The sequence below is a fragment of the Heterocephalus glaber genome, unplaced genomic scaffold (genome assembly GCF_053883595.1).
Source record: "Heterocephalus glaber isolate CG9 unplaced genomic scaffold, H.glaber_assembly_v1.0 deba00000281, whole genome shotgun sequence".
Lineage (NCBI taxonomy): Eukaryota > Metazoa > Chordata > Mammalia > Rodentia > Bathyergidae > Heterocephalus > Heterocephalus glaber.
Genome location: NW_028258139.1, coordinates 7,128,647 through 7,155,586, shown reverse-complemented (window position 1 = coordinate 7,155,586; position 26,940 = coordinate 7,128,647). Strand labels below are relative to the sequence as shown.

At 40.0% G+C, this 26,940-nt stretch overlaps 1 long non-coding RNA gene and 1 pseudogene across 1 annotated transcript in view; one reads left to right on the top strand and one right to left on the bottom strand.

Annotated features, from left to right (window-relative positions):
- Positions 1-26,940, top strand: part of LOC147830200 (uncharacterized) — a 75,029-nt gene that overhangs the window by 19,144 nt on the left and 28,945 nt on the right. The window contains exon 2 of the long non-coding RNA XR_015440386.1: positions 10,112-10,241. This is a non-coding gene — a long non-coding RNA (uncharacterized LOC147830200). The remainder of the gene's footprint in view (positions 1-10,111; positions 10,242-26,940) is intronic.
- LOC147830201 (nibrin pseudogene) lies at positions 12,554-26,724 on the bottom strand (annotated as a pseudogene).

The following is a 26,940-nucleotide window of genomic DNA, read 5'->3' as shown; positions in this document are numbered from 1 at the left end:
AGAAGACTATATGATTTTGCTCTTTGCTTCTGTATTTTAATAATGGAATTGACTGAAAAATCACTTAAAATTTGGATCATAGTTTCAGATGCCTTCGGTGCATCTGTACCACATACCTGGGTGGGATATTTCCACTTGTGGAACTGGTGGAGAAGTGCAGATGTGTTTGGGACAGGTTTCCATGTATGAAGTGGGTGAACCATGAATAATTTTGGTCAACCATTTTGTTAATTCCTTTAATTGTAAATATTTTGGGAGATTATTTTTTTAACTTAGCTTTATCAAATCTGGAAGTGAATTTTTTTCTGTATGCCTGTCATCTCAGCTTATGAGGTTCTTAAGATTGAAATGTCTTGGGAGTATAGAAGATAATGATTTGTTAGGGTGTTGGGATGCTAAGGGTATTAAAAATTACTTTCATTATCATGTCTTTATTAGGGTAATACCAATAATACTAATGGCTTGAGAAATTTTGTTTTTCTTCGATTTTAAGATCCAGTGCTTTGACTAGGGGTGTAGCTCAATGGGAGAGCACTTGCCTAGCATGCATGAAGCCCTGGGTTTCATCCCTGGTACTGAATAAAAAAAATCAGGTGCTTTATCTTGGCCCTTTCAAGGGTGTAAATATTAATCATTTTTCCTAAATCCCCAATTCTCCTTATTGTTGGTAACATTTATATTTAATGGTAGCAAAAATGTATCTACATGTAAGAATGTCACTTTCATTGCATAAATAACTTGAGAATGTTTCTATTGAGCATATTTCTATTAATGAATGTTAAATTCAGTTTATTTTTCATACAAAGTTGTGTTGTATTATAATTATTAGAGGAGATATAATTTTGATCAACATAAGCTTATTTTTTCAAGTGTTATATGACATCACATACTTATAGGTTCATTTTTTTATATTCATGATATGCTTTTAAAATATTTTATATGTGACGTTAAAAAAATCAAATTCACTACTTTTCAAATTACCATGAAAAAAGTAACACTGTTCAATAGGACTCAATCAGTGCTACCTTTTTGAGTTAGGAGACGTCTTTTATGCAGTAGATTGGAGGTTTTGTTTTTTGTTGAAGTGAATGTTCCTTTGAAATATTTCACTCTGACAAACTCAGACATTTTAAAGTTATCCATCCTGTGCAAGTATCCGAATTTCCCCAAAGGGTTTTCTAAAATGTTTCCATTCCTAGTGTGGTAAGTGTGTGTGGGAAGAGGAAGAGCAGAGAACATTTATCATCAGAAGAGTGAGTTTAAAAAATGTTTTATTTCTGAAAGTAACAGCTTTTCTCCATGACAAGAGACCCTGGAGCTGCAGTGATATTTTAATATCTGGAGCAGGAGTGTCCTCGGTGCCTAGGACAGAGGTGCAGCTCTGTTGGCTTGTGTTGCCTTCACTGGACTAGAGAAAGAAGTGGGGTACATAAACCATCGCTTCATGGCTGTTGCAGTTAGATGCTTTCTCACACCGAGAGGGAAAAGAACGGGAGCACCTCACAGACTCCATAGAGCACCTGCCCTGCTAACTTGGATGTGACAAGGGAAGGTGACCACTTTGCTGTATGAGTCTGGGCTGTGATTTGGTCATTTGCTGCTATGTCTGAAAAAGCAATGAGCCCCATGGAGCCCCTTATCCTGCACATGCTTGGCCAGGATAGTGGTTGTCTTGGCTGTGACATAACAGAATGGAATGAAGATGAATCTTAATCTGTCTGAAGATTGTGAAGTTGAACATTAAGGGCTTAAGTGGAAGACATCCAGACTGTCCATTAATACATCAAGGGCAGTGTTATGGTTTAGATCTAAAATGTTCCCCAAAGCCTCATGTGTTTGGAAGGTCACTGGATTATGGGTGCTTAGCTGACTTGTTATTTGGTGGGGGTCTGGTCAGAAAAGGTGGGTCGCTGAGGGCATGGTCTGGAAGGGTATAGCTCTGTATCTGATTTCCCTCTTCACTCTCTTTGCTTCATAGATGGCATGAGGTGAGCAGCCAGACCCTCCTGTTATGCCCCTCTGCCCAGAGCTGGCTGATCATGCAAAAGACTGAAATCTCTAAAACATGAGCCAAAATAAACCTCTCCTCCCTTTAAGTTGTGGGTGTTGGGTACTTTGTCCCAGCCACAAGGAAAATAAGTAAGACAGCCAGGCAGCAGTAACAGCATGTGGGATTTGGGTCCTGCTCACTCACTGCTGGGTCTCTTTGACTTGATCAGAGGCATTTTAGAGGTCATAGAAAACACTGCACATGTTTTCGACGAGGAAAGAACAGTTCGGTGATTGGCAGATGAAAAATTTAGATTACTCCTTTCTTCCTTTTTCTGAAATGGCATCCTGGATACAAAGGCCATGTTTTCCCTAAGAGGTCTCTCTTGCCATTAAATGAAGCTATGTGCTGACCTTGTCCTTGCCCTGACCTCTGCTGTTATGGCCTCCTTTGTTGCCCCTTTATCAGAATCTTTGCTCTGAACGTATTCTTTCCGTTCTGTAGCCTGGGATTTCTACAACCCTTGCATTCGATATTTTGATTCTTTATCTATTTGCCCATTACGACCACTCTGCATGCTTGCTGTGTGTTCCAGGAGTCTAGAGAGACAGCTGTATTAGAAGAATAAGATAGTAAAGTATTGAAATCTCAAAGAGCAAGTGTTTCTGGAGACTGAGCATCGTGTAAGAGCTCCTGCCCTATGGGCTTGGAACCCATAACTGAGGACACCCTTGGGAAAGATTTAAAGATCCCGAGAGGCCCCATTTTGTCATGATGCTCTATTCTAGATTGAGACTGTGAAGCAATCAATCATTATGTCGGAGAAGCTTGGATTTGTATATAAATCCCGAATTTCTAGGAAATGACATCTTATGATCCGGGACTTTCCTAGACCAAGTTCAGTTGAAGCTACAGGGCTTTGAAGATGACTCAGATGTTTACCTAAAACTTGAGTGTCTGCTTTTTGTTAAAGTACTTTTGTCTTAGTTACTTTCTTGTTGCTGGAACACAATACCTGACACCCACAAATGAAAGGAGGAAAGGTTTATTTCACTTCATAGTTCTTAAAGGTTTCTGTCCGTAGTTGGCTGGTTCTGAGGCAGGGTGGCATGGCAAAGGAGCATTGCTCATCACATGGCAGGCAGGAAGCCCAGAGAGAGGGAGATCCACTGCTGCTGAATATCATGGTCCTATGATCCAATCACCTCCCAACAGCTCCACCTAGGAGCACATGCGGCTTCTGGGGGGATGGAGTTGTGGAGACCTGAGCCTCCACCCCCACCCCACTCTTTTTGACAGCTCTAGGGATTGAACCCAGGGCTTTTTCACTGAGCTACATCCCCAGCCCTTTCTTTTTTGGTTTTGTTTTGGTTTGTTTTGTAGTTTGAGACAGATTCTTATTAAATTGCTGAGTTGCCTGGGTTAGGCTGAACTCCTGCATCAGCCTCCCAGACTGCTGGGATTACCTGGGTGTGCCACTATGAATGACTATAAGGCCCCTTCTTTTTTTAAAAAAATTGATTTTATTGGTACATTTTAGGTATGAAATATAATGACATTCATCATTGGAAATTTGTACCTTTATGTAATCTATCTTGGTTCTTACTTTTCCTCATTCCCCTGCCCTCCCTTTAATCCCTCCATCCCTCCCTATTTACAAAGATGTTGTTTCCATTTTTAAAATTTTCTCATATTAATTCCTTTCCCTTCCTTCCTTTCCCCTACCCCTCCCACTTCCCCTTCCTCTTTTCTTCCTATTTCACCTTATCTATTATACCTTTTAGTCATTATTTACACTTTCAGTTTCTCACACTAGAGAAACTATTCAGCATTTACAGGTGTGTCCTATTTATTTCACTTAAGAGGATGGCCTCAATGTGCATCCATTTAGCTATAAATGTCTCTAATTTCTCATTTTTTATGGCTGAGTAGTACTCCATTTTATAAAAAAAACACATTTTCTTTATCCAGTCTCCAGTTGATGGGCAATTGGGCTGCTTCCAAGTTTTAGCTATTACAAATTATGCTGCTATGAACATGGGTGCACATGTATCACTGTGGTATGATTCTTTAAATTCTTTGGGGAAGATACCCTGCAGGGGAATAGCTGGGTCAAATGGGACTTCTAGTCCTAGTTCTTTGAGGTATCTCCATACTGATTTCCATAGTGGTTGCACCGGTCTACACTCCCACCAGCAGTGGAGCAGGGATCCTCTTTCCCCACAGCCCTGCCAGCATTTGTTATTGGTTGATTTCATGATAGCAGCCATTCTTTCTGGAGTGAGGTGGAATCTCAGCATTGCTTTCATTTGTATCTCTCAAATGATGTATCTCTCAAGTGATGTTGAACATTTTTTCATATGTTTATTTGTCATGTCTACTTCTTCGTGTTAGAAATGTCTGTTAATTTCAGATGCCAGTGTTTTGACTGGGTCTTTAAATTTGGGAGGTCTGATTTTTTTAAGTTTCTTTTAGTTTTGAGATAGTAGACCTTTGTCTGAGGAAGAGCAGGTGAAGATTTTTTCCCACACTGTGGGTTGTCTCTTCACACTGCTGGTGGTTTCTCTTGCTGTGCAGAAGCTTTTTAGTAAAAAGAGATCCCACTTGTTGATTGTTTGTGCTAGTTCATGGGCAACTGAGGTTTTGTTCATGAAATCTTTTCCTACCCCAATGTCTTCAAGAGTTCTACCTAACCTCTGTTCCAGCTGATTCAGCATTTCTGTTTTTATATTTAGGTCTTTAATCCATTTTGATTTTAGTTTAGTGCATGGTAAGAGATATACGTCTAGTTTTAATTTTTGGAAAGTTGAAACCTAATTTGTCCAGCATCATTTATTATAGAGATTTTCTTTCCTTCAGCAAGGGTGTTTGGCTCCTTTGTCAAAGATGAGATGGCTGAGTGTGTCTGGAGTTGTTTCTGCATCTTCTAATCTGTTCCACTGGTCTTCAGGTCTGTTTTTTTGCCAGCACCATGCTGTTTTTATCACAGTACCTTTGTAGTATAGTTTCAAGTTCGGGGTTGTAATACCCCCTGCCATGTCTCTGTTACCTAGAACTCCTTTTGCTATTCTGGGTCTCTTCTTGTTCCAAATGAATTTTTGGATTGTTTTCTGAAGTTCTATGAAGTATGCTGCTGGGATTTCAATTGGGATTGTATTGAATCTATATCGCAATTTAGGAGGTATAGCCATTTTCACTATGTTGATCCTTCCTACCCAGGAGTAAGGAATGTCTTTCCGTTTTCTGATATTGTCTTCAATCTCTCTTTTCAGAGTGCTATAGTTTTCAGAGAAGATGTCTTTGATTTCTTTTGTTAGATTGATTCCTAGGTATTTCAGTTTTTTGGATGCTATTGTGAAAGGAATTGTTTACCCTATTTCTCTCTCAGTGAATCTGTTGTTCTTGTAGAGGAAAGCTATTGATTTTTGTGAATTGACCTTGTATCCAGCTACTTGACTGAATTTGGTTATTAAGTCTAGAAGACTTTTGGTGGCATTCTTGGGGTCTTCTATGTAGAGTATCATGTCATCTGCAAATAATGACAGTTTGACTTATGCATTTCCTATCTTATTTCTTTTATTTCTTTCTCTTGCCTAATTGCTGTGGCTAATGTTTCCACAACTATATTGAACAGTAATGGTGATAGTGGACATCCTTGTCTTGTTCCTGATTTTAGTGTGAGGGATTTCAGTTTTTGACCATTTAGTATGCTATTGGCTGTTGGTTTTTCATAGATGGCTTTTATCAGATTGAGGTAGAGACCATCTATTCCAATTTTTTGTAGGGATTTTATAAATGCATGTTGGATTTTGTCAAATGCTTTTTCTGCATCTATTGAGATGATCATATTGTCCCTGGCTCTATTGATATAGTGTAGGGCACAGGGAAAGGGGACTTTACTAGAACCTCTGCAGTAAGTTCTAGTCTCCTGCGAGCCACGGCAGCACAAGGCAAATTACAGGAAAGGTAGAAAAATGAGACTGAGAAGAAGCTGAGCTTTGGGTCTGATCAGTGCTGCTCTGAGCGGCAAAGATGAAAATCCCCAGTTTACAGCACCTTTTATTCAGTACATTGGGAGAAACAAATGTAACAAATGACTTGCAGAGAGTTCAGTACATCCTGCATAAACAAGATGTAACAATCCAAGAACAATGAGGAACTGAGTAGATGTTTGTTCCTCCCAGGATGTTTTCATCTGGTGTAATCTTGTCCTGGAGAATCACAGCATCACCGGGTCATTGAGGTCTCAGTTGTGACCAGAGGCCAAAATGGAATTATGTCTTGGAATTCCATAGCTGGGCTGTAGGCAGGTGAACTAGGCTAACCAAATGATTTTACCCTAAAATTATGTAGCATTGCTCCTGACAATATAGTGTATTACATTGATTGATGTGCGTATGTTGAACCATCCCTGCACCCCTTGGATGAATGCCACTTGGTCAGGGTGTATGATCTTCTTGATGATCTTCTGCATTCTATTTGCCAGTATCTTACTAAGGATTTTTGTATCTATGTTCATTAGTGAGATTGGCCTATAGTTCTCTTTTTCAGTTGTGTCTTTCTCTGCTTTTGCAATCCAGGTGATGATTGCTTCCAGGAATGAATTCAGGAGTATTGCTTCCCTTTCAATTTCATTGAAGAGTTTAAACAGCAGTGGCAGCAGTTCCTCCCTAAATGTCTTGTAGAATGCAGCAGTGAAGCCATCAAGACCTGGGCTTTGCTTAGTTGCTAAGTTTTTAATTACATTTTTGATTTCATTGATTGATATTGGGTTGTTTAGAATTTTTAGGTCATTTTCATTCAACTTTGGTAATTTGTATGTATCTAAGAATCTTTCCATTTCTTCTGTATTTTCCATCTTATTGGTGTATAAGTTCTTGAAGTAGGTATTGATGATCCTCTGGATTTCTGCTGGGTCTGTTGTAATTTTACCCTTTTCATTCCTAACTGTATGGATTTGGGCTTTTTCTTTCCTTTTCCTTATAAGGTTGGCTAAGGGTTTGCCAATTTTGTTTATCCTTTTCAAGAACCAACCCTTTGCTTCATTGATTTTTTGCATCATTCTCTTATTGTCCATTGCATTGATTTCTGCTCTGATCTTTATAATTTCCTCCCTTGTATGAACTTTGGGCTTGTCCTGTTCTTCTTTTTCTAGAAGCTTGAGGTTCAGCATCATCTTGTTTAATTGACCTCGGTCTGTTTTCCTAATATGAATATTCACTGCTATGAATTTCCCCATAGACTGCTTTCATTGTGTCCCATAGATTCCAATATGTTGTATGGTCATTGTCATTTAATTGTAGGAACTGTCTGATTTCTTCTTTAATTTCCTCTGTGACACATTTGTTATTCAGAAGTGTTTTGTTCAATTTCCATGTGTTTATGAAATCTTGTGGTTTCTTTGGCTATTGATCTCCTACTTCATTGCACTATGATCTGATAATATACAGGGGATAACTTCGATTCCTTTGCCCTTACTTAAACATGTTCTATGAGAGAGTATGTGATCTATTTTGGAGAATTACCTGTGTGCAGCTGCAAAGAATGTGTATTGTAATTTTGTGGGGTGGAACACTCTGTAAACATCTGTTAAGTTCATCTGTTCAAGTGTTTTAGTTCTAGTATTCCATTGCTTTTTTTTTGTCTAGTTGATCTATCTATTTGTGACACTGGGGTATTGAGGTCCCCCACTACTAATGACTTAGTGCTTATTTGATTTTTCATGTCCGTTAGTATTTGTTTTATATAGTTGGGTGCACTAGTCTTTGGTGCAATATATTTATGATTGTCATCTCTTTCTCTTGGATTGTTCCCTTCATAAGGATGTAGCATCCTTCTTTGTTTCTCTTAATCAGTGTTGGTTTGATATCCACTTGATCTGCAAAGAGGATAGCTACTCCTGCTTTTTTGGGGGGGGGTTCCTGTTGCATGAGTATTGTTATCCACCCTTTGACTTTCAGTCTATGAGTTTCTTTTTGAATTAAGTCTGTTTCTTGTATGCAGCATATTGTTGGATCTTGCTTCTTGACCCATTCTGGCAGTCTATTTCTTTTGATTGGTGAATTGAGACCATTAACATTGATGGTTATACCTGATGTGCACTGACTTATCCTTGTCATGACCTTCTCGTTTTGTTGGATTCTCCCCCTCTGCATTTAATTTCTTGTAGTGCCTGACAGATTCAGTCTGCTGGGTTTTCTGGGGTTGTGATCCTCATTGTCTTTTCCTAGGATAATGTCTAAAATTTTTTGGAGTGCTGGTTTGGTATTCAAGAAGTTCCTAAGGTGCTCTTTGTCATGAAAGTATCTTATTTCTCCATCAATTTTGAAAGTTTTTTCCAGGGTACATCAATCTGGGTTGGAGGCTGTTTTCCTTTAGGGCTTGAAAAACATCACTCAAGCTCTTTTTGCCTTGAGGGTTTGTGTTAAGAAGCCTGCTGTGATTCTGATGGGCTTTCCTTTGTATGTGATTTGTTTCTTTTCTCTAACTGCTTGTAGTATTTTGTTCTTCTGTTGGGTTTCTGGAATCTTAACAATTATATGCCTATGTGTAGATTTTTTTCATCATGGGTAGTTGGAGTCCTGCATGCCTCACTTATCTGTATGTCAAGTTCTTTTTCCCTACTTGGGAGGTTTTCTGACATCACTTCCATGAACAGCTTTTTTTTCTTATGTCATCTGCACTCTGTCCTGTTTCTTCATTGGCTCCGATCAGTCTTATGTTATTCTTCTTTCCAGCAGCTGCTGGATTGATTTCTCATGGTCCTTTACTATTTTTGAGAAATTTTTCTTTTCCTGGTCAGTAACTGCAATCCTATCTTCTGTATCTGAAATTCTATCCTCACACTCACTCATTCTGCTGTGTAAACTTTCAATGGAGTTTTTAATCTCCTGGAAATCTGTTTGCATCTGCTTTATGGATTCCATTTGTTTCCTATATTGGGATTCCATCATGTTCCTCAGCTCCTCTACTTTTTATCTGTGTCCACTCATGATTTATTATGTCTAGTACTTTGGGCACAATCTCTGTTGTTATCTTAGAAATTATTTCTGATTTTATTTTTTCCAAATCCTCTTTCATTGGCAGTTCAGGAAGTCCAGCTATTTGAGTATCAGAGTGTTCCATTTCATTTCCCTTTGGGGTTGCCTTAGGTGATCTGGAAGTCTGGTTTTGAGACTTATTTACGTGTCTTCTTATTTCAAGAGATGTAGCCTACTCTGCCTTTGTTGAGGCAACTTTTTGCTCACCCAGTGGTCTTCAGTTCTCAGCAAGCCACTGAGCAACCTTTTCTCTGCTGCTCAGCAGTGTACCAATTCCTGGGTTCAGAATGGTTTCCTTCTGGGTCTCTGAGCTAGCCTGTTGTCTGGGTGGGCTTCTGGCTGGGGCCTATGCACATTTTGGATGGTATCTAGGCATGCCTCTGGCTAGGGCCTGACCCCCTATGTAGCCGTTGTCTGGAAGGGCCTTTGGCTGGGAGCTGTGCACCCCAGACCCTGCTGTCTGAGCTGAGTTCTGGCTAGGGTCTCCATGCACTTATTGATGGTATCGAGGTGAATTTCTTGCTATTGCTTGTGTACCTGTGCAGCTCTTTTCCAGGTGGGCCCTTGGCTTGGGCCAGTGTTTCTGAGCCTCTGGGGTTGGGGCAGATCCCTGGCTGGGATCTGCTTGCAGCTGCACTGCTCTGGTCCACACTGGTGCTCCCCCAACTAAGGTGGTGTGGTGTGCCTTTACTGCAGAGATTTTCTTCACTTTTCCAGTGGGCTTCAATTTTCATCACAGAGCCTCAGAGAGGCCCTCTTTCTGTTGTTCAGTTCTGTTCTATCTTCTGGAGCTCAGAAAAATGTCCTTTATGACCCCTGAAACTCTGAAGTGTGGATCCAGGTAATTGTTCAGCACAGCTGCACTGGGGGGTGGGTATGCTGCTGGTGCCTGTGCAGCTCACCTCCTCGGTGCTTGGGGGCAGTGGTATGGCAGCCCAAGAGGCTCACCTTATAAGGCCCCTTCTTAATGTCACTGTGTTTACAGACTGTTCCCAGAAGGAGGTTGGGAGGTTTGGGCCACTGTTTGGAGTTGGATCAGCCAACACTGACCTTGATGCTCTTTTGCCTGAATTATTTACAGGATTTATTGAGCTCTGGCAATTTGCACTAGTGACTTGCCCTTTGGAGAGGGGTGGCCACAAGTCCTCCCCAGATGGCCTCACTGTGCACAAGAGGACCAGCAAGGTTTACAGAGGATCTGAAATGCTCAGGTAAAAGGCACCAGAGAAGTATAAGGTATTGTATGGGCATTCTGTTGGTGTTTTACTTCCTCAAAGCCAAAACCAGGCAGAATTACTGAGATTGAGTTGGGGCTCTTCAGGGGCTCCTCTGGTCACTAGAAGTGTTTTCCTGTAGTGACCACCAGGCCTTTCATGTTTTGTGGCATCCACCCAGCACTTTTACATTACATAGATGCATATGGAAGGCTCTTGGGTGGTGCTTCTCAAAAGAAATAATTGTTTTTTTTCAGTTTTGCTCTGTAGAGTCTAATGTTGCTGGAAGAATTTGTTACTTTTCATATCATGGGTTCTCTTGAGGTGCAACTTAAAACTAGGTGCTTAAAGGTAGGTTGAGTTTTTTGTTTATGCAATTGGCTCACTTTAGTGTTGAGATGTACTCATTTTCAAGTCTAGAAAGCTTCATGATGGTTCCTGAAAGGGGAGCTTTCAGAAAATGTCATAGCTATAGTGAAATTGGAGACACTTTCTCTGCTATGACGTCCTGTTACAAAAGTTAAGATACAAGGGCTGGGGATTTAGCTCAGTGGTTCTGCAGCCTGCCTTGCAAGCACAAGGTCCTGCGTTCGAGCCCCAGTACCCCCCCAAAACCCCCCCAAAACCCCCAAAAGTCAATATACAGAGTTCAGGATGCTGTTTTCATTAACAGTAGCTGTTGGATTTAAACTTGGTTTCATACTCACAGAGGTTTTGGCCCAGGTGTCCCCAGGTGCTTCCCTGATGCTCAGTTGGAGGGGGTTCTGGTGTGATTTGCTCATTTTTAGCAGCCCTAGTGCCAGGCCCTGGGCAGAGGAGAGGAGGTGTTAGATGAATTCTGTGAAAACTATATCCTTTCTGTATGCAGGTGGCCTGTCAACCTCAGTCAGCAGACACTGCCTGGCTCTTTCATCATTGCATGTAAACTTCTTCTCCTCCTCTTCCCGTTTTCCTCCTCCTTCCTCTTCCTTCTCTTCCTTTTTTGAGACAAGGTCTTATTATGTAGTTCAGACTGGTCTTGAATTCACTCTATAGTCCAGGCTGGGCTTGAACTTGAAATAATCCTCCTGCCTCAGTCTCCCAAGTGCTGGGATTACAAGTGTGTGCCACCACGCAGGGGTCACTGCACATAAGCTTCTGTATCCCCCACTCTACCAGTTCCTGCTGGTTGGTACAGACACAGCTGAGGCATCCATGAAGAGGGACACTTGTGTCATTGCCATCACCTGCAGAGATGAGGGCTGCTTGTTGAGCTCTGGGTTTTCCAGGAGTAGTCAGTCACTGCCCCTTCTGTGTGCAGGTGTCTTCTTTGTTCTCTGAACTTTTTCAGGAACCAAGGGCCCATGGCAGAGTCTGGCCCAGCCTAGGCATTGAGAGAACAAGATTCTGGTCTGCCAAGGGCGTGTATGTGACTTGGGGAAGTGTGTGGGCTGGGCTCAGTTAATGAACTGTGAGATGACATCACTCGAAGGCCAGAGAGACAGGAACAGCCAGCCTCCTGGTCATTCTCCATCTCTGGAGCAAGAATTGATTGGAAGGGGGAGAGACTCCTTCTCTTTTTCCACTGGTCACTCATTTAGTGTCCCTGGCAAGATGTCACTATTTCTCTCAGTATGAATATTAATGAAGCACAGAGGAGGCATATTAATGTGTTTCTGAAGATAGCCTTGAAGAAAAACAGGTAGGGTTTGAGAAGCTGTATGTTTCCATAAGTAAAAAATTTTATCTTCTTATCCTGGGAACAATACTGTGTCTGTCAGTCAGCTTTCCACTGCTATAGTGTAATACCTGAGATAAGTAACTTATTTTTTTTTTTTACTTTTATTAGTACATGTTTGCAGTACATAATGACTACATTCACTGTACAGGATGGGTACATGCACATAACACGTTTCATTTCAGTTCCTTTCTTTTTCCACCCTCACTCCATCCCCCATTTATTTTTCCATCATCAGATTCATTTATTTCTTATAAGACCTTATAACATTAATTATTATATATACACAGATTGAAAAGTAGACTAACAGGCCAAAGAACATATAAAATATGTAAATGTACTAAGTCAAGGTACACTTTTATTTATTACTTTTAATTTTTTTGTTCATTTTATTTAACAAATCTGGGCCACAAAAAGTTAAATCTCTTCCATACACTGTATTCATGTATCTCAGCCTGAAGTAAATGCTTGCTTGGGAGCTTGTTTTCATAATTTTCTTTTTTTTTTTTTTTTTTTGGTACCAGGGATCAAACTTGGGACCTTGTGCTTGTGAGGCAGGTGACGGCTCATAGTTTCTTTTTAAAGTTCTCAGTTATCTCCTCCTTTTAACATTAGGATTATACCTAAAGAGATCATCAGCAAGAGACTCTCCTTTGCATGCTGCTTTTGTACCTCCATTTCCTGTCTCAACCAGTCTTCTGATTCTGCATTCTTTCGAGCATGATGAGCTGTTAGATCTGATCCTGCAATGATGTGCGGAAGTTTACCTGCTCCAGGAAAGGCGACCTTTTTGAATTTCTTGAAATTCTGTAGTTGATGACCATGATCATTATTGATCCCACACAGATTTCTGTAAGTGCAGTTATTAACCACCATTGATCCAAATTCAGTCATTAACAGCTTTTTTGGAAGCATCTCACTGCTGTCCTGAGGTTCATCATTATTAGGTATTTCTTTAGTTGACCACAGTGATTCTTTCTTGAGCTCACATTTCTTCCCAACTTCACTTTCCTGAGGTATTTTGTCACTTTCTGGTATTATTTTATCATCAAAATTGTTATTTGTTTCTATATCCAATCTTGGCTTTTTTCTAATGTTGACATCTTCTTCTTGTTTTTCAACTTTCACTTCAATTTCTAACTCTGGTCTTGTGTTCTTGAATAACTGCTCCAATGGTTCATCTTCTATGGCCAAATCAATTTCTTTTCTTCTTTTTGATCTTAGACTTTCTGTAGAAACAGATTTACTGTCAGTTTTTCACACTGGATTTTAAATCTTCATCATCTGTAAATAAGTTTTCTGACTTTGGGTCCATAGGTTCATTCTGAGATAGATTTTGCATTTTATTTTTCCATAGTGAGGTTATAGCAGGTTGTATTTGTTTTAAAAGAGAACAAGACATTTCTATTCTTGCTGATTTGGATGAAGACATTTCTTGGTTTTCTTCATCCCTTTCCCTTTTTTTTGAGAGATGGCTGAAAGTAGTTTCTAATGGTATTTGTCTGTTGCTGAGAAGCACGATCTCTACTTTTATTTACACTTGGGAATTTAGTTGGTGAAAGCTGATAGTTTTGGATATTTGCCCTAACCAGAGTATTTGATGCTATGTTATTATTGGAGCTTGTTTTGGGGTCTTCTTTTATAATGGACATTTCTTGTGAAGATGATCCACATTTTTGTTCCATTTTGGAGATTTTTATTTCTTTTGGCTTTTCACTTGAATACATACATATATGTGCCTGGTCTGATTCTGTGTCAGCTACATATGTTGCAGTGTTCTCAGGAGCACTTGACATGAGTTTTTCACTGACTGACCAGTCTTGTGAAAGGCTTGGCCTTGGAGTCTTTGTCTTTAATCCTATGCTTGGCTGGCCCTGAGGATCACAGTAATTCTCTGTAGTCATGAAAATAACTGCCAATCCAATTTCTGCTTCAGGAATAGGTCTAAGACCCTGCCTTTGGAGTATATCCATAATTGAGTGAATCCATTTTTCCTGGGAGTTGGGAATTAAGATCTGTGTATTTGTTATTCCTATGTCAACAACACAAATTCCAGGAGCTGAAAAAAAACTTCTTCATTTTCTTTGGTTAACAACCTAGCTTCTCCACCTCCAAAAACAACTGCTGAACTTAATTTCTTATGCTGTTCGGCATTTAAAAATACAAATGTTTTCCCTTTGAAGATTTGTTTTCTTTCCTGTCATCCTGACAGATTAATATTTTTACTTCCAATGGCTGGTTCATCAACAGGTGGGTAAAAACTTCCAATATTTGGAGGCTGTTTCTTGGACTGAACTGCTTTAACAAATTCAGTAAAATATTCTGGCTTTACAATCGGATGTTCACAAATAAGTGCACATAGTTTAATGATAACTTTAACTGATACCATAACAAGGTGAATGAATACATTCTTCTGTCCAATTGTTTACTGTAAGTCCTCCAAGTTGTAATATAGCTTGACTTAAAGCAGTTTTCCCAGAGACATCTAAACAAGAGGAGAGCATGCAACCAAAGGCTCATATTCTACTCTGAATTTACTTTCAAACACTCCAGAGGTAACTATCCCGTCTTCCAAGTTCGAGAAAGGCCATTCTGCAATTTTTCCCTCATTAACAAATGTACCATACTTAGAATTATCTTTTATTGTTAAAGTAGGAATTTCACCTGTTTGCTGCAAGTTAGTTACAGAAAAGTTAGCAGTTAACACAGCATGATTTCGACTGATCATTGTCAATTAAAATGGCACAGTTGACGCCCTACCGAGGTCCTGAGTCACGCGGAAGACGCCGAATCACCCCAAGGCAGACAGGCAGCCACCTGATTCCACATTACCAAGGCGCAGAGGACACCAGACCACCAGACCAAGGTACTGAGTCCCACTGTTCCCGGCCCAGAGGGAGGGGCTTCTTAGCCACCATCCCTACCGCTGCTCCCGGCCCCTGTCCCACCTCACCCACCTCAGAGGAGGTAATCCGTGCAGGCGCTAACAGCCCCCCGCCCCAGTCGAAATGAGAAAACACGTAAATAAGTCTCAAAACCAGACTTCCAGATCACCTACAGCAACCCCAAAGGGAAATGAGATGGAACACTCTGATACTCAACCACCTGGACCCACTGAACTGGCAACAAAAGGGGATCTGGAAAAAATGAAATCAGAAATAATTTCTCAGATAACAGGAGAAATTGTGCCCCTAGTGCAAGACATGATTAATAAATCTAGAGAAGAGCTCAGGAACATGATGGAATCCCAACATAAGAAACAAATGGAATCCATAAAACAGATGCAAATAGATTTCCAGGACATGAAAAACTCCATTGAAAGTCTACACAGCAGAATGAGTCAATGTGAGGACAGAATTTCAGATATAGAAGATAAGATTGCAATTAGTGACCAGGAAAAGAAAAATTGCTTCAAAATTATAAGGGAACATGAGAAATCAATCCAGCAGCTGCTGGATGATGCAAAGAAGAATAACATAAGACTGATTGGGCTCAATGAAGAAACAGGAGAGAGTGCAGATGACATAAAAAATCTCTTCACAGAAGTAAGGGCAGAAAATTTCCCAAGCAAGGGAAAAGAGCTTGACATACAGATAAGTGAGGCATATAGGACTCCAAATACCTTGATCAAAAAAAATCTACACATAGGCATATAATTGTTAAGATTCCAGAAACACAACAGAAGAACAAAGTGCTCCAAGCAGTCAGAGAAAAGAAACAAATCACATACAAAGGAAAGCCCATCAGAATCACAGCAAACTTCTCAACACAAACCATCAAGGGAAGAAGAGCTTGGAGTGACATATTCCGAGCCCTAAAAGAAAACATTCTCCAAGCCAGATTGATGTATCCTGCAAAATTATCTTTCAAAATTGATGGAGACATAATGAGAAAATGGAAAAATAGGAACAAAATCTTTGTAAATAGGGAGGAATGGAGGGGTTGAAGGGAGGGCTGGGTAAGGGTGAAAAATAAGAACCAAGAGAGATTATGTAAAGGTGCAAATTTCCAATGATGAATGTCATTATATTGTATACCTAAAATGTACCAATGATTAGAATGAATAATTGATAATGTAAAATAGGAAGAAAAGGTCCAAAGGGGTAGGGTAAGGGTAGTGGGAGGGGCAGGGGAAAGGAAAGAAGGGAAAGGAAAAATGATGAGAAATGGAAATACAGTCTTTGTAAAAGACTTTGTAGACTTTTGACTGGTGTTGAGTATGTTGTTGGAAGGAAAAACTGTGCCATTTTAATGGAGTTTTTCATGTCCTGCAAATCTATTTGCATCTGTTTTATGGATTCCGTTTGTTTCCTATGTTGGGATTCCATCATGTTCCTCAGCTCCTCTCTAGATTTATGAATCATGTTTTGCACTATGGACACAATCTCTGCTGTTATCTGAGAAATTATTTCTGATTTGATTTTTTCCAGATCCCCTTTTGTTGCCAGTTCAGTGGGTTCAGGTGGTTGAGTATCAGAGTGTTCCATCTCATTTCCCTTTGGGGTTGCTGTAGGTGATCTGGAAGTCTGTTTTTGAGGCTTGTTTATGTATCTTCTCATTTTCTCATATTAATCCCATTCCCTTCTATCCTTTCCCCTAGCCCTCCCACTTCCTTCCCCTTTGCCCCCTTTCTTCCTATTTCACATTACCTATTATACATTTTAGTCCTTATTTACACTTTCAGTTTCTCACACCAGAGAAACAATTTGGTATTTATACATGTGTGTCCTATTTATTTCACTTAAGAGTATCTCCTCAATGTGCATCCACTTCCCTCTAAATGTCTCTAATTTCTCATTTTTTATGGCTAAGTCGTACTCCATTTAATAAAAAAAGCACATTTTCTTTATCCAGTCTCCAGTTGATGGGCATTTGGGCTGTTTCCAAGGTTTAGCTATTACAAACTGTGCTGCTATGAACATGGGTGCACATATATCACTGTGGTATGATTCTTTTAATTCTTTGGGGAAGATCCCCAGAAGTGGAATAGCAGGGTCAAATGGGACTTCCAGTCCTAGTTCTTTGAGGTATCTCTGTACTGATTTCCACAGTGGTTGCACCAGTCTACACTCCCACCAGCAGTGGAGAGAGGTTCCTCTTTCCCCGCAGCCCTGCCAGCATTTGTTATTGATGGATTTCATGATAGCAGCCATTCTTTCTGGAGTGAGGTGGAATCTCAGTGTTGTTTTCATTTGCATCTCTACAGTGACCAGTGATGTTGAACATTTTTTCATGTATTTATTTGCTATTTCTACTTCTTTGTCTGAGAAATGTCTGTTCATTTCAGATGGCCATTTTTGGATTGGGTTTTTAAATTTGGGAGGTCTGATCTTTTTAAGTTCTTTATAGATTTGAGATAGTAGACCTTTGTCTAAGGAAAAGCAGGTGAAGATTTTTTCCCACATTGTGGGTTCTCTTCACACTGCTGGTGGTTTCTCTTGCTGTGCAGAAGCTTTTTAATGAGAAGAGATCCCACTTGTTGATTGTTTGTGCTAGTTCACGGGCAACTGAGGTTTTGTTCATAAAATCTTTTCCTACACCAAAGTCTTCAAGAGTTCTACTTAACCTCTGTTCCAACTGGTTCAGAGTTTCTATTTTAATATTTAGATCTTTAATCCATTTTGATTTTAGTTTAGTGCATAGTGAGAGGTATAGGTCTAGTTTTAATCTTTGGCAAGTTGAAGCCCAGTTTTTCCAGCACCATTTATTAAAGAGGCTATCTTTCCTCCAGTGAGGGTGTTTGGCTCCTTTATTGAAGATGAGATGGCTGAGTGTGTCTGGCGTTGTTTCTGCATCTTCTAATCTGTTCCATTGGTCCTCAGGTCTGTTTCTTTGCCAGTACCATGCTGTTTTTATCACAGTGGCTTTGTAGTATAGTTTCAGGTTGGGGATTGTGATACCCCCTGCCATGTCTCTGTTACCTAGAATTGCTTTTGCTATTCTGGGTCTCTTCTTGTTCCAAATGAATTTTTGGATTGTTTACTCAAGGTCCATGAAGTATGCTGTTGGGATCTCAACTGGAATTGCATTAAATCTATGTAGCAGTTTTGGAAGTATGGCCATTTTCACTATATCAATTCTTCCTACCCAGGAGCAGGGGATGTCTGTCCGTTTTCTGATATCATCTTCAGTCTCTTTTCAGAGTGCTATAGTTTTCAGAGAAGAGGTCTTTGATTTCTTTTGTTAGGTTGATTCCTAGGTATTTCAGTTTTTTGGATGCTATTGTGAAAGGAATTATTTGTCCTATTTCTCTCTCAGTGAGTCTGTCATTTGTGTAGAGGAAAGCTATTGATTTTTGTGTGTTGACCTTGTAACCAGCTACTTGACTGAATTTGGTTATTAAGTCTAGAAGACTTTTGGTGAAGTTCTTGGGGTCTTCTATATACAGTATCATGTCATCTGAAAATAATGACAGTTTGACTTGTTCATTTCCTATCTTTATTCCTTTTATTTCTTTCTCTTGTCTAATTGGCATGGCTAATGTTTTTAGAACTATATTGAACAAGAGTGGTGATAGTGGACATCTTTGTCTTGTTCCTGATTTTAGTATGAAGGATTTCAGTTTTTGACCATTTAGTATGCTATTGGCTGTTGGTTTTTCATAGATGGCTTCTATCAGTTTGAGGTAGAGACCATCTATTCCAATTTTTTGTAGGGTTTTTATCATAAATGCATGTTGGATTTTGTCAAATGCTTTTTCTGCATCTATAGAGATAATCATATGGTTTTTGACCTTGGCTCTATTGATATAGTGTATTACATTGATTGATTTGCATATGTTGAACCATCCCTGCATCCCTGGGATGCATTCCACTTGATCAGGGTGTATGATCTTCTTGATGATCTTCTATTTGCCATTATCTTATTAAGGAGTTTTGCATTTATGTTCATTAGTGAGATTGGCCTATAGTTCTCTTTTTCAGTTGGGTCTTTCTCTGCTTTGGGGATCAAGGTGATGACTGCTTCCAGGAATGAATTTGGGAGTATTACTTCCCTTTCAATTTCATTGAAGAGTTTAAACAGGAGTGGCAGCAGTTCTTCTCTAAATGTCTTGTAGAATTCAGCAGTGAAGCCATCAGTGCCCAGGCTTTTCTTAGTTGATAAGTTTTTAATTACATTTTCAATTTCATTGGTTGATATTGGGTTGTTCAGAATTTTTAGGTCTCCTTCGTTCAACTTTGGTAATTCATATATATCTAGGAATCTGTCCATTTGTTCTGTGTTGTCCATCTTACTGGCGTATAGGTTCTGGAAGTAGGTATTGATGATCCTCTGGATTTCTGCTGGGTCTGTTGTAATTTCACCCTTTTCATTCCTAATTGCATGGATTTGGGCCTTTTCTTTCCTTTTTCTGACAAGGTTGGCTAAGGGTTTGTCAATTTTGTTGATTCTTTTGAAGAACCAACTCTTAGCTTCATTGATTTTTTTGTATCATTCTCTTAGTCTCCATTGCATTGATTTCTCCTCTGATCTTTATAATTTCCTCCCTTGTATGAGCTCTGGGGTTGTCCTGCTCTTCTTTTTCTAGAAGCTTGAGGTTCAGCATCAGATTGTTTAATTGGGCTCGTTCTGTTTTCCTAATATGTGTAGTCACTGCTATGAATTTCCCTCATAAGACTGCTTTCATTGTGTCCCATAGATTCCCATATGTTGTACTGTCATTGTCATTTAATTGAAGGAACTGTCTGATTTATTCTTTAATTTCTTCTGTGACCCATTGGTTATTCAGAAGTGTGTTGTTCAATTTCCATGTATTTATGAAATTTTTTGAGTTTCTTTTGCTATGGATCTCCAATTTCATTGCACTATGGTCTGATAATATACAGGGGATAACTTCAATTCCATTGCACTTACTTAAACATGTTCTATGTGTGAGTATGTGGTCTATTTTGGAGAATGACCCATGTGCAGCTGAGAAGAATGTGTATTCTGATTTTGTGGGGTGGAAGACTCTGTTATCATCTGTTAAGTTCGTTTGTTCAGGAGTTTGATTGAGTTCTAGTATTTCATTACTTTTTTTTTTGTCTAGTTGATCTATCTATTTGTGCCAGTGGGGTGTTGAGGTCCCGCACTACAATTGTATTAGTGTATATATGACTTTTCATGTCCTTTAGTATTTGTTTTATATAGTTGGGTGCACTAGTGTTTGGTGCATAGATATTTATGATTGTCATCTCTTCCTCTTGGATTCTTCCCTTTACAAGGATGTAGTGTCCTTCTTCGTCTCTCTTCATCAGTGTTGGTTTGAAATCTACTTGATCTGCAAAGAGGATAGCTACTCCTGCTTTTTTTCGGGTTCCCGTTGCATGGAGTATTGTTTTCCACTGTTTAACTTTCAGTCTACGAGTTTCCTTTTGAATTAAGTGTGTTTCTTGTATGCAGCATATTGTTGGATTTTGCTTCTTGACCCATTCTGCCAGTCTATTTCTTTTGATTGGCAAATTGAGACCATTAATGTTGATGGTTATAACTGAAACGTATTGACTTGTCATTGCCATGACTTTTTCTTTTTGTTGGGCTCTCCCCCTTTTCATTTAATTTCTTGTCATGCCAGATGGGTTCATTCTGCTTTGCTTCCTGGGGTTGTGATCCTCAATGTCTGTTCCTAGGATATTGTGTAAAATTTTTTGGAGTGCTGGTTTGGTATTCACAAAGTTCCTAAGGTGCTCTTTGTCATGAAAGTCTCTTATTTCTCCATCCATTTTGAAAGATAGTTTTGTAGGGTACATCAATCTGGGCTGGAGGCTGTTTTCTTTTAGGGCTTGGAATATGTCACTCCAAGCTCTTCCTGCCTTGATGGTTTGTGTTGAGAAGTCTGCTGTGATTCTGATGGGCTTTCCTTTGTATGTGATTTGTTTCTTTTCTCTAACTGCTTGTAGACCATTGTTCTTCTGTTGTGTTTCTGGAATCTTAACAATAATATGCCTATGTGTAGATTTTTTTTGATCAAGGCTATTTGGAGTCTTATATGCATCACTTATCTGTACGTCAAGCTCTTTTCCCCTGCTTGGGAAGTTTTCTACCATTATTTTTGTGAAGAGATTTTTTTATGTCATCTCCACTCTCTCCTGTTTCTTCATTGACTCCACTTAGTCTTATGTTATTCTTCTTTACATCATCTAGCAGCTGCTGGATTAATTTCTCATGTTCCCTTATAATTTTGAAGCAATTTTTCTTTTCCTGGTCATTAATTGCAATCTTATCTTCTATATCTGAAATTCTGTCCTCACATTTGCTCATTCTGCTGTGTAGACTTTCAATGGAGTTTTTCATGTCCTGGAAATCTATTTGCATCTGTTTTATGGATTCCACTTGTTTCCTATGTTGGGATTCCATCATGTTCCTCAGATCCTCTATTTTTTTATCTGTGTCCTCTCTAGATTTATCAATCATGTCTTGCACCATGAGCAAAATCTTTGCTGTTACCTGAGTAATTATTTCTGATTTCATTTTTCCCAGATCCTCTTTTGTTGCCAGTTCAGAGAGTCCAGGTGGTTGAGTATCAGAGTGTTCCATCTCGTTTCCCTTTGGGGTTGCTGTAGGTGATCTCGAAGTGTGTTTTGAGGCTTGTTTATGTGTCTTCTCATTTCCACAGAGGGGTGTGTGTGTGTGTGTGCTTCTGGCACCCACGTGTCTCACCATCTGTGCCCTAGGATCTTGGGATGGCAGCGGGGGAGCTTCCTTCCAGGTGCTGGGACCTGCTCAGCTTCTCTGCCTTAGGAGCTTGGGATGGAGGCAGGGAGCTTCCTTCCAGGTGCTGGGACTGGCTCACCTTCTTGGCCCTAGGAGCCTAGGATGGCAGTGGGGGAGCTTCCTTCCAGGTGCTGGGACTGGCTGAGCTTCACTGCCCTAGGAGCCTGGGATGGAGGTGGGGAGCTTCCTTTCGGGTGCTGGGACTGGCTCACCTTCTTGGCCCTAGGAGTCTGGGATGGCAGCAGGGGAGCTTCCTTCCGGGTGCTGGGTCCGGCTGAGCTTCACTGCCCTGTGCTGAGTTTTGTGGATGTTTATAGTCTCATGACTGTGTTGCTAGTATAGAGATATCTTTAGTTGCTTTTCAGTCATGTACTTTGGGCCTGGGTAACTATAATCCTTTGCCACAGCCTCAAGATTTGACCACTTTGGTTATTTGGGCAAAGTAGGATGCAGTTTAGTTAGTCCAGCAACCAAGTTCTCTCAGAATGTACTCTAGTATTGTTAATGTCACAAAGGCAATCTGAGTGTTGGCTGACAGAAAAATAGTGACAATTATGTGACCCTATTAATATTAAGCAAAACAGCTACAGTAACATTGTCCAAGACAAATTAGGTATTAACATACCATAAGAACCAGTTATATACTACCCTTATTCCTAGAGAAGAAACTATCAATTACGATGTAAACATTAAGGTACCCAGGTATTGACTAATGGCTAATATGCACTACATGCAATAGCTGTATCTCTGCTAACGGGTGGACCTATTAGTTTTAGGCCTCTGATGCAGGTGCTAGATGGCAATGGTAGAGTGTGCATCCTGGAAGCAAAGAGATGAAGAGGAAGAAGTCGGGTCCAACAATTCCCTTCAAGGGCACACTCTTAATGACCTAAGGACCGTCCACAAGGCCCACTTCCAACAGGTATCACCACCTGTCAATAGCATTGCCCTTGTGAAGCCTTTATTATTTATTTATTTATTTGAGATTGTGAAAACTAGTTTTTTTAAAAAAAATTTAATTACTGCATGTTTGGAGTACTTAATGATTACATTCCTTGTGGGGAGTTGGTACATGTCCATAACACATCTTAATTTTTTGTCATCCCTTTCCCCTCCCCTCCTTCCTTCCCATTTAAGAAAGAGCTATCTCCCTACTTCCCATTATCTATCTTTTATGCTCTTTATTTATATTTTGGGGATCTCATAAAAGAGAAACCATGTGATGCTTCAGCTCAGGTGTCTGATTTATTTCAGTTAACATTATGGTCTCAATGTGCATCAATTTTCCTACAAAAGACTTAAGTTCATCCTTCTTTATGGTAGAGAAGTACCTCATTGTGTGTAAACACCACATTCATTTGTTGATGGACATATAGGCAGGTTCCAAGATTTAGCTATTAACATTCATTCAAAACCCAAACTAGCACAGGTACATAATAGATAAGGGTGAATATGACATGCCAAGAATGGGTACCTGTCTGGTAATCAGGGGACTGTTCCAAAATCAAAGTGGAAAATGAAGCTTGGGCTTCCAGTGGGAGGGCTATGACACTAGTCACCCCTTGGTACTTTGGCCTGTTCTCTATTTTGTTACTTTCTACCTTCATGAGTGGTTTAGGTCCAGTGCACAGTCTCCTTTCCTATTCATCACCTGCCCTTTGCTGAGGTGCCAGTATCTACTGGAGAGAGACAGAATATTGCTGCAAGTGTGAAGTTGTCCTTTATCCACACAGCTGTTTGCCTGGGGAGGGAGCTCTGAAATGCCGTGCTCTACTCTGTACTAGAAATCTGACTTTCAGTGGGCTTGGAGACTCAGGATTTGTTCTCATTGTGTCTTTCATCTGGCTTGTCATTTCTTTGTTTCATACATTTGAAAGATGCTCATACTTTGGAAACAAAGAAATGTTTCAGATATGTTCGGAATTTCCAGTTGCACAGATAGGTAACTTTCATGAGTATGGAAGTCTGGACTCTTTTAGCCTGATTGACTATTATGAAGAGACAACAGTGTCCACTATCTCACTGTGGATAACCCTGGGAAGATGGGTGAAAGGTGACCACTGGGTGCTTCTGCAGGAATTGAGCAGGAGAAGGGACTGGGCTTTCCTGTACGACAAGCCATAAACCAGAGAGGTACAGTTAATAATGTTATGGAATTATTGACAAGATCACACAGACAAATATATATTAAAATCTATATATCTGTATCTATATATATCATCTATCTATTATCTATCTATCTATCTATCTATCTATCTATCTATCTATCTATCTACCTATTCCTGAGATGGCATTTTTGTCTTTAGTCAGAAGCCCAAAGCACATCAAAGCCTTTTATTTACATTTAATAAACTTTACCATGTTCCACTGCCTCCTGTAAATACCACTTCAGCCCTCTCATATTAATTTAATATTCACTTGCTTGAACTATGCATTGTACTTAGACATAAGAGTGATTGGCACTGGGGTTTTATGCACTGGTCTTTCTCTTGGTGTGCTTAGAGTGCTTTCCAGCAGGTCACATCTTTGGTATCTTTTCCTCACCCCCAACTCTGTCTTGCACCCCTGAATGTGTGACCATCCATACGTGGTGTTTAGCTGTTTATTCATTGATGGAAATTTGAGTCCACCTTTTGATTGTTGTATGTACAAGTATTTCTCTGAGTGCTTGTTTTCCATTCTTTTAACTAATTAGATTTGTACTTTTAGAAGAAGTTTCTTAGTGGAAGTAATGGTAAATTATGGCCATTTGGATCATCCAGGTAGTTAAACTTCAGTGCAGTATAAGCCCTCAAATATCTGCTTTGTTCAGTTTCTCTCTCTCCTTCCTTCCTTCCTTCCTTCCTTCCTTCCTTCCTTCCTTCCTACCTTCCTTCTCTTACCCATATCTACCTCTATCTCATTACTTCACTAGCTCCTTCTTGGATGGACCCTTTTGTATTTCTGGTTACAAAACTTTACTCTTTTTTTTGGTACTGGGGATTGAACTCGGGACCCTGAGCTTGCAAGGCAGGCGCCGGAACCATTGAGCTAAATCCCTGGCCCCTATTGCTTTTTTTTATAAAAGTGATACTCTTCATTGATAGATTTTTCCCAAAATGCCACACATTTAAAAAATTTTCTTTTAGGACAAATTGATCACAGTGCTGTCATCTAGGTGTAGTTGGATGGCATTATTCCTGCCAGAGTATTAGAAACATGTAGTGGACAATTCCATTGTAGCTTTAAATGCCTCTGCCCTGCTTTCTTCTGATAACTTGACCCTCTGACCTTCTAAATAATGAAAAAAGGTGGCTAAAATTTAATGACTATTTGAAAACTGAAGATTTCTGCTTCAAGTTCTCTGATGCCTCCGTGATACCATGTGTAGTTTGTTTTGAGGCTGTGAGAAGAAATAGAAGCAACTGTTGCAAGCCTTTCTATCTATATAATATTTATGGATGAATATTTTAGGAGAAAAGTACTAAACCTCTCTGATGGATTCAAATAAAATGGGCTTATTTTGTCTTATTCCTTTTTTGCCAGCACTATTATTTTTTCTCTCATGTGAGAGGTACAAGGGGGAATGGAAAGATGATGTGGGCATCTGGAGTCTGCTGCCAGTCTCCTCTGACTGTAGCTCACATTTGCAAATAAACAGCCATGTCCCCTGGTCCCAAAGACCCATAGTACTCACTGGTGGAGCTAGCTGGACTCTATCAAGCCCAAAGCTTTGACTGGGGAGCTTTGAAGATCTGAACAAGACATAAAGAGTATTTTACAATCTGTCTTTTACAAGTGCTGTGCTGGAATTTTTCGCTAGACAAGAAAGGATCCCAGCAGCAATTTTGCAAAGGGTCAGAGCACAAACGGACAGTTTCCCTTGATTCCGCTGGAAAACACTGCTTCACAAGACACCATAATTCTTGTTCCCTCACAGAGGAGATAAGGAGAGGTCTGGTGAGGGCTGCCTCTTTCGGTGGGCTTCCCTATGATAAGAGAGGAATTTCCCTCCCATAGATTCCTGGCACCAGGGACATTCGTAGCTTCTGGGGGGTGGTGGGGTGATGTGAGTGTCTGGGACCCAAAGTCACAGGTGATTTCAACTGACTTTGGTGTATAAAGATTTTGGTGTGGGGAGAGTTTGTGAACAGAGTGCTAGGAGACTTAGTTCACAATGAGTAGCTGAGGATAGGGTTTTAGGAGCTGCTCCAAAACAAGTCTCTTGACTCCACTCGAAATGGCATGGCCAGGACAGGGCTGTGTTGTGACTGTGAACTAATTTAGAGTCTCTTCACTGCCACTGGACCTTGTCATTTCCAGCCCCCACTCAATATCATCTCTTTTTTTCCTCCTCACGTACTTTCACTTGGAACAAATGAAATGTAATTACGGTGACTAGGAGGGTATCTTTCTCTGAGCTAGAATCTAGCATAAGAGAAAACAGTTTGGGAGGAGAGAAGGAGCATGCAGGGTTGGGAATCCCTCCTCTCTCTTTATCTCCTCTCTTCTCCACTCTGTCAGGTTTATATATAGTGGAGTTCACACAGAGGAAGAATTGGATGACTAACAGACACAAGCACTCTGGTGGGACCTTTTTATCACACATAGGGCAAATGGAAGGGACCTTGTAGCTGCAGACCACGGTGCAGAGTGGTGGCCAAGGGATTGTTCTCCACTCTTTCTTTCCGCTCCTCCCCTGCCTGCCTTTGCTGGCAATGAGCAGCCTGTATGCTCCATTAATCTACTCCTCAAATTCAGAAAATGATGCCGTGTGTGTGTGTGTGTGTGTGTGTGTGTGCGCGTGTGTGTGCGCTGAGTTCACGGGGGAGGGACAGTGTGAAGCAGCTACTTGAGGACAGAAGGGTCATCAGATGGAGCATCTTCGGGAAGTTGTCTTCTTTTTCTCCATCCTTTCTAGTGAGGATAAAGTGGTTCCCAAGAGACTTTTGGTTTCCTTTTCCCTTATTTTTGTTGTTTTCAAACTCTGTATAATATACACATAATTACATGTTCAATGTCAATAAACTCATCTCGTTTAGGCAAGTGACTACCATCCTCTTTGTGTCTGTGGATTCCTTCCTGAGACATTCCTTCTAATACCTAAATCTTAGGTTTACCTTTTGATTTTTTTTTTGCAGTTGTACCATGTACATATTTTGTCATAAAGAATATTTAGTTTGTGTTTTTCTTACTTTTGAACTTAAAATAAATAGAACCATGTATTGGTTACATAACCATGTATGTATTCTTCTGTGACTTCCCCATTCTACTAAATTTTTTTGTACCCAAGATAATCCATGTTAT